Source organism: Diabrotica undecimpunctata, unplaced genomic scaffold (assembly GCF_040954645.1).
Source record: "Diabrotica undecimpunctata isolate CICGRU unplaced genomic scaffold, icDiaUnde3 ctg00002485.1, whole genome shotgun sequence".
Lineage (NCBI taxonomy): Eukaryota > Metazoa > Arthropoda > Insecta > Coleoptera > Chrysomelidae > Diabrotica > Diabrotica undecimpunctata.
Window position 1 is genome coordinate 152 of NW_027313690.1, and position 6,753 is coordinate 6,904.

The window sequence follows — 6,753 nt, forward strand, 5'->3', positions numbered from 1 at the left end:
GTTACCTGAATAATATAATACACTTCCGTCCTTTTTACATGATCCTGACTCTGACCATCTTATTTCGCTGATTTCCAGTAGGTCTATTTTCATTCTTTTCATTTCTTGAATTGCGTTGACAAGCCGAAAATAGACTTCTAACATTCCATGTGCACATTCTAAAATTAGATTTCTTTATTTTTAGGATTTCTTCACGAGGTTTTCGCATGTTTACAACCTGAGAGGCCTCGTGGTATAAATATGTTTCTCCTCTCCTGCCGAATCTCGGCCTCCGCTTTCCAGGATTAGTAACGGTTTGCAATTGCAATGTCAGTTCTATGGTGATTTTCCTGGGGGTGCTCTATGAGCCGTTAATGCAGTGGTTCCCCTTTGACTTCTGCATTCTTATGCCGTTGACCATTATTTGTTGATTCATCCGCCTTCGGGGCCGATTTCTCAACCCCAGGACAAAAGAATGCCCTACCACTCACCAACTCATACGCCCTAAACCGTTGATCAGTAAGTGGGGGATTGCTTATAGCGGGATTGCTTGAACTCTCTTACCAGGTCTAATTTTCTGTTTTTTCCTGCATCGAATTATACTCCTGTAGTAGTGTATATTCTCCTGCAGTGTCGATTACTTCGTCTTTGAAATATACCCAAGTTTTCTCAGGATCGCTGTCTAATTGATCTGTTAAAAGTTTGTCTTCCAAGTTTTTTGGAAAGTCTTCTATATTTGAAAAGTCTAGCATGCTAATTATTTGTGAGTTTTCTGGTGTAATACTTCCGTTTTTTTTCTACCTAAGTCCAAAACTTCCAATAATTTTTGCAGTTTTTTTATCAGACTTTCCACCATTGACCATCAGTTCTTTTCCAAAATACTGTATCTATCAATCCCTCGATATTCCTATTCTTTGACTTTTGCGCAGATTTTGAATTGGTTTAGTTTCAGACGCAGACTTCCTACAAGGTGACTGATTCCCATATCTTGGCAGCCGGTGGCATATTTCACACCATCAAATTTAGATGATGTCAAACGAATTAATTGATGTTCCATAGCGAGAGCGATTGAAACCTCGTCACTATGATTTCATTATTTTAAGAGTAATGAAAGATGAAGTGAGATTGGAAAGAGAAAGGCTCAGCGAGAATGTTGTAGTAATAGAGCAGTAAAATAAATGCGATGGAAAGTCGACAAGGGAAGTGGAGAGGTGCGACATAGATTGGATGGTGTGTTCACATGAAGATGTAAACTAGTTCGAAAAATGTATAAAAATCTGTAAGAATTTTATTTTCCATTTATGATTAGATCCTTAATTATGAGGAGATTCAAGAATATGTTGAATACAGAATTTCAGATTAGCCTAATAACCTTTTTATTAAATTATGTTAAAAATGTATCTTACCTTGGATTTAGTCCGCCAGCAGCATTAGTAGCTATGAGATGAGTAATTCCCAATAGTTTCATTACTCGTACGGGCATTGCACATTTCCAAAGAGGATATCCTTCATAATAATGGAAACGGCCCTTCATACATACTACAGGAACTCCTCCAATGTAACACGCGCTATCTCAGAGTGTGTGGCCCTTTACTGTACTTTGAGGAAAATTGGGAATCTTTTCATATGGTACTGCTATTTTCTGATCCAAAGCATCTGCCAAGGTACCTAAAAAATAATGAATATCAGTAAAGCTGGTTTCATTATAAAAGTAAAGTTACATGGTATATTTTACATAAAATCAGTCACTTTTTTACTGAGGTTGATCTTTAGGCTACCAGCGGTATCACAGATGGCGGATAGTCGATGGCCTTTAGATATGAAGGTTAGTTGCGAATATACTGCATAAGCAAACCTCGACTAAGCAGCAGCGATACTGGAGGGTGTAGTGGGTGTAGTAGGTATAGGGATGTATGGGGTAAGAGCGAATTTTCATGCCCACTGTAGAAAGGATAGCCTACACAAAAATCAGTAGCGATAATGGATTACAACTGATAAACTTAGCAGCAGCATTGAACATGACAGTCGCTAGCAGCTATTTTTAACACAAAAATATACACAAGGTAACTGTGACCTCTCCTGATATAAGAACAAGGGGTCAGATTGATCACTTCTTAACCGATTTAAGACATGGAACAGACGTAATAAACTGCAGAAGTTATAGAGGTGCAAACATAGACTTAAATCATTGCCTAGTGATCTCAATATTGAGGACTAGAATTTCAAACATCAGCAAAGAAAATAAAATGGATAAAAAAGAAATGAAATGTGCAAAATGAGAGATGCAACAATTGCTGAAGGGTACTCTTAAAACATTACCAACAGGCTAAGGAATCAAAATGTAAATAAAGAAGGATAGAAATATTTACACTAAAACTGAACCAGAATAAAGGAAGATATTGAAGCAGTAAAAAAAGATGAAATAGGAACAGAAAACTGTGCCCGTAAAAATCATGGGTTTGACGATGAATGCAACATAAGGAAAAAATGAAGTCTGCAGAAAGATGCTTCCCGATGAACTGGAACAACTGTAATAAATTACAAGACAAAGAGAAAAGCAGAAAACAGGATACATAAAAGAAAAAATTTAAACCACTTAAATAAGGAACTTAAATATATAAAAAACCTTAACAGAGAGAAAGAATTCAGCATTACATAAGAAAGTTAACATCAACAGAAGATCTTAAGGCGACCACAAGCCAATGCAGAAGTCAGAATGATACGCAATCACAAGTCCTATGTCCACTTGTTATAGAAAACGACGTCATCGAAACAGTAAACGAATTTTTCAACCTGGGAGCACTCGTTAACATTGAAAATAATATTACCGCAGATATAAACCGCAGAATTTGCACGGCCAACAGATGCTATTTTGGACTCAAGGAAAAAAATCAAAAGATTTTAATTAGATTAAATGTGCTCTTCACAGATGAATCAATATTTAACAGATAATTATTAGATGGGCGACCTAGAATTTGGAGAAGAGCTGATGAATGTTAACATCAATGTTTTACTTCGAGGGTTCAATTTGGTGGAGGTGTTATAATGGTGTGTGCAGGCATTTCCCTAGAGGCTCATACAGAACTTGTAATAATTCGTGGGGACAATTAAAATGCGGAAAGGTATATTGAGCAATGGTTGAAAAATCATGGAGTGCGATTTGCCTCATTTGTTGGAGAAAATTTACGTCTAATGCAAAATAATGCTCGTCAGCAGATTGCAAGAATAACACACTTGGATGAAATTGGGATTCCTTTATTACCATGCCCCCCCCCCCAATACGTCCATATATATATATATATATATATATATATATATATATATATATATATATATATATATATATACATCAAACAGCAAACATTCTTGCATCATTCTTTGTTTCTGTTTCAAATAGATACTATAAAAACACGATGTTTTATCTTTAACTGACCTGCGTCATGTCATCTCTCGTATCATTATTACGACACTTCAGAGTGTTGAAAAGAACAAAACAACAGCAATAATTAACAGAAATATTATTCCATGACGCAATATGGATGCTTAATTAATAATAATCAATTATAACAATGTAATTTTCATGTTTTTAATGCTGTATAGGAATTTAATTGGTTAATCCAACGATTACAATGCCGTTGATTGTAAAAATATGAAAAAATAAAACATGGTATTATTACCAGCATTTAATGTAACCATTATTGTTTCTAAAAATCTAATAAAAGGAATTTATTTTGTCACGTAGAGATCTATATGAGTGAAACGTATATAGTCCGGTTAGTATGGGCGCACTGGCTGGGAAAAATACTCTCCTTATAACAAAAGTGCGTGAAGAAAATGATAGTTAAAAATTGTTTAAACAATTCTTTTAACAAATTGTAAAATTTAATTTTTTTTGTCATGACATGACATATGGATGTCAAACCTGGACCCTAACCAAGGCAAACATGAATAAACTAGCCACAACAGAAAGAACAATGGAAAGAGCAATGTTAGGTATACGATTGTCAGATAAAAAGAGGAACGACTGGGTAAGATCCAAAACAAAAGTCGAGGACATAGCAACAAAAATTGCCAAAATTAAATGGAGCTTCGCGGGCCACACTGCTAGACAAAAAGACCAACGTTGGAATACTACAATACAACATTGGAGACCTTATGAAAGTAAACAACCAAGAGGAAGACCACAGATGAGATGGGTTGATGATATTAAAAGAATAGCCGGAAGAAATTGGAAATATGTTGCTCAGGATAGAGACCGATGGAAGGAGTTGGGAGAGGCCTATGTCCAAACATGGGCGACAGAAGGCTAAGAAGAAGAAGAAGAATTTTTTTGCCCGGAACAAGTTTTTTTAGGTAACTGGCTCATTCTGAACCAAGAGGTACTTACAGTTACAAAAGTAACTGCTGGAACTTTGTATGATCTCCACCAATTGTTGGGGGGACAGCTTATAAAATTCCTTTCCCCAGCGTGTACAGTACCAAATATTTAAGGACCATGGACTGTTAAGGAGTTTCCTTCGATATCTGTAGGCAGACTTCACGGCGATGATTCGTTATGTGTTTGGTTTGATAGGGTTGTACTTAGAGAAAAATAAAGCGTAATTAATCGATACTACACATTTAATAACTAGAGAATATTTACAACAGCACTATTACTAATTAAAGAGTTCGCTTTAACACATTTTTCATTCATACCGGCGTTTTAGGGAAGCGCGAGTATAGCGGAAACTAAGGCACATTTCACTCAATTTTTAATGACACTGCCAATATTTGTGAAAACGAAAAATAAATTAATTTTAATATAACTTGTTGTTTTTACAACAGTAACTTTGTTCTAAAATACATCGTTTTAAAGGTATAAACAATTAAGGGTCAGAAAAAACGCGAAAATGTTCATTTTTAAAACTCGATTACTCTGTGAAAAATTAATATCTTTAAGTTAATAGTAAATAGTAGTAAAATAAGTAGTAAATAAGTAGTAGTAATAAGTAGTAAAATAGTAAAATAGTAAAAAAGTAAATTAAAACTAAAACTACATTTTACAAGATCCCGAAGAGTTTTTATCGGTATAGTATAAGACAAAAGTTGTTCCTAGATTTTTTTAGTAAAATGCTTACTTTAAGCGTAAAATGCAATTAATTAAACAATTAAAAATGCCGAAAAAGCCAATATAAGCGTTTTTCGAAGCGATTTTTCAATAGGTTGAACATTGAACTTAAAAAAAAAACAAAAAATATGAGAAAAAAGTTTATTTTAAATAGTTTCAAAATAAGCAATTCAATTTTGATTTTATATTGAAAAAGTCACAGAAAAAAATTCATAAACAAATTGATATACCGTTGCGTTTCGGGATTTACAGAGTTGACGAACATCTGAACATTAACGTTTAAAACACATTGATTATTTCTTACCCACCCGCTGACTCTTGCTTTAATCGAAAGATTATGATGCTACTACGTTATATTAAAAAGTTTACCCGACGTTTACCACGGGGACCTGCATATTATAAACAGAAGGTAAATTGGCTAAAAAAAAAATGTATTTGTCGAAAAATTGTTATATAATAATTTTTGACCATCACTTTCTCTGGGCAACATTCACTTTTGTTATTAGGGGACTATTTCAAGTAATATTGTGTAAAAATATGGAATGAAAATATTTTTCCTAGCCAGTGCAACCGTAATACCCGGACTAATAGTAAAACAAAACATATAATAGTCCGGAGTATAGATGGCCTTGGTTTTGAACTTTAAGTTAAGGATTTTCTCAAGCTCGACAGTGTAAGTATAAATAACTCGATCGATTTTCTTCAGGTTGTCAGCTTTTTCTAATCCTTTAACTATCTTTCTCTCTCTTTCTGACTGAACGGCCCATTGAATGCGGTTTTGTATTGTTTTGATATTAAATTGATTTAAAATAAAAGCGTATATCATTATGACCTATGTTAATGGACAAACTCCTCCGAACTTCTAAGCCAAACTCCTTTTACACACACTCACACATATATATTCAACACATAATGGCTAAAGACATGTATATACGAATAAAAATAAAATAAACTTTAATATGGACCTTCATTCCAATACGCACCCAAACCGGATCCACAGATGATACCAATTTTGGGCTTGATGGGAACCAATTTCTTCAAAAATTCGGCAGTTTCTGTTAAAGTTTCGTAAGTATATCTGAAAAGAAAGAAATCGGATTAAATTTTTATTTTTTGTTTAATTTTTTATGTAAACTGTACAGCCTCGAAGTATTTTGAAACCCAAAAACCCCATAAAATTACTTATTCTAAAAACTAAGTTTTGAAAGTATTATTGATAAATTTTCTTTATTAATAAATTTACTTTGTGATCGGTCTCAGGTATTTGATTTATAACAGTATTCCCATATGGGAAGATACCCAAATAAAGGTGATCTTTTTATTGAGCCTAATTAGGATTTGGTTATTGTATGATAGAGTATCTAAGGAAGTGGAAGGATTTATTGAAGACACGTACTTTTTCCAACTTTCTCGTTTTCCCTTTTTAATTAATTGTCTGCTTTAAGGTCTAAGATTTTTAAACATTAAAAGATTATCGTTAGTGACGGCCTGGACAACGAAGAGGAAGAGTCACAACACCACGCCAAGATCAGTTCAGATCAGGCTTAGTGCGATCAGAGAACGTTTTGTTACAATAATACATTAACAAATATAAGTAGCAGCTGTTCTTAATATTCAAAAATTAGTAGGAACACTATGCAAAGGCGTCTTGCTGAACAATATTTGCA

General features: G+C 33.9%; 1 pseudogene; it reads right to left on the bottom strand.

Annotated features, from left to right (window-relative positions):
• Positions 1-1,385: 1,385 nt before the first annotated feature.
• On the bottom strand, positions 1,386-6,184 carry LOC140431997 (purine nucleoside phosphorylase-like; annotated as a pseudogene).
• Between the last annotated feature and the right edge of the window lie 569 nt (positions 6,185-6,753).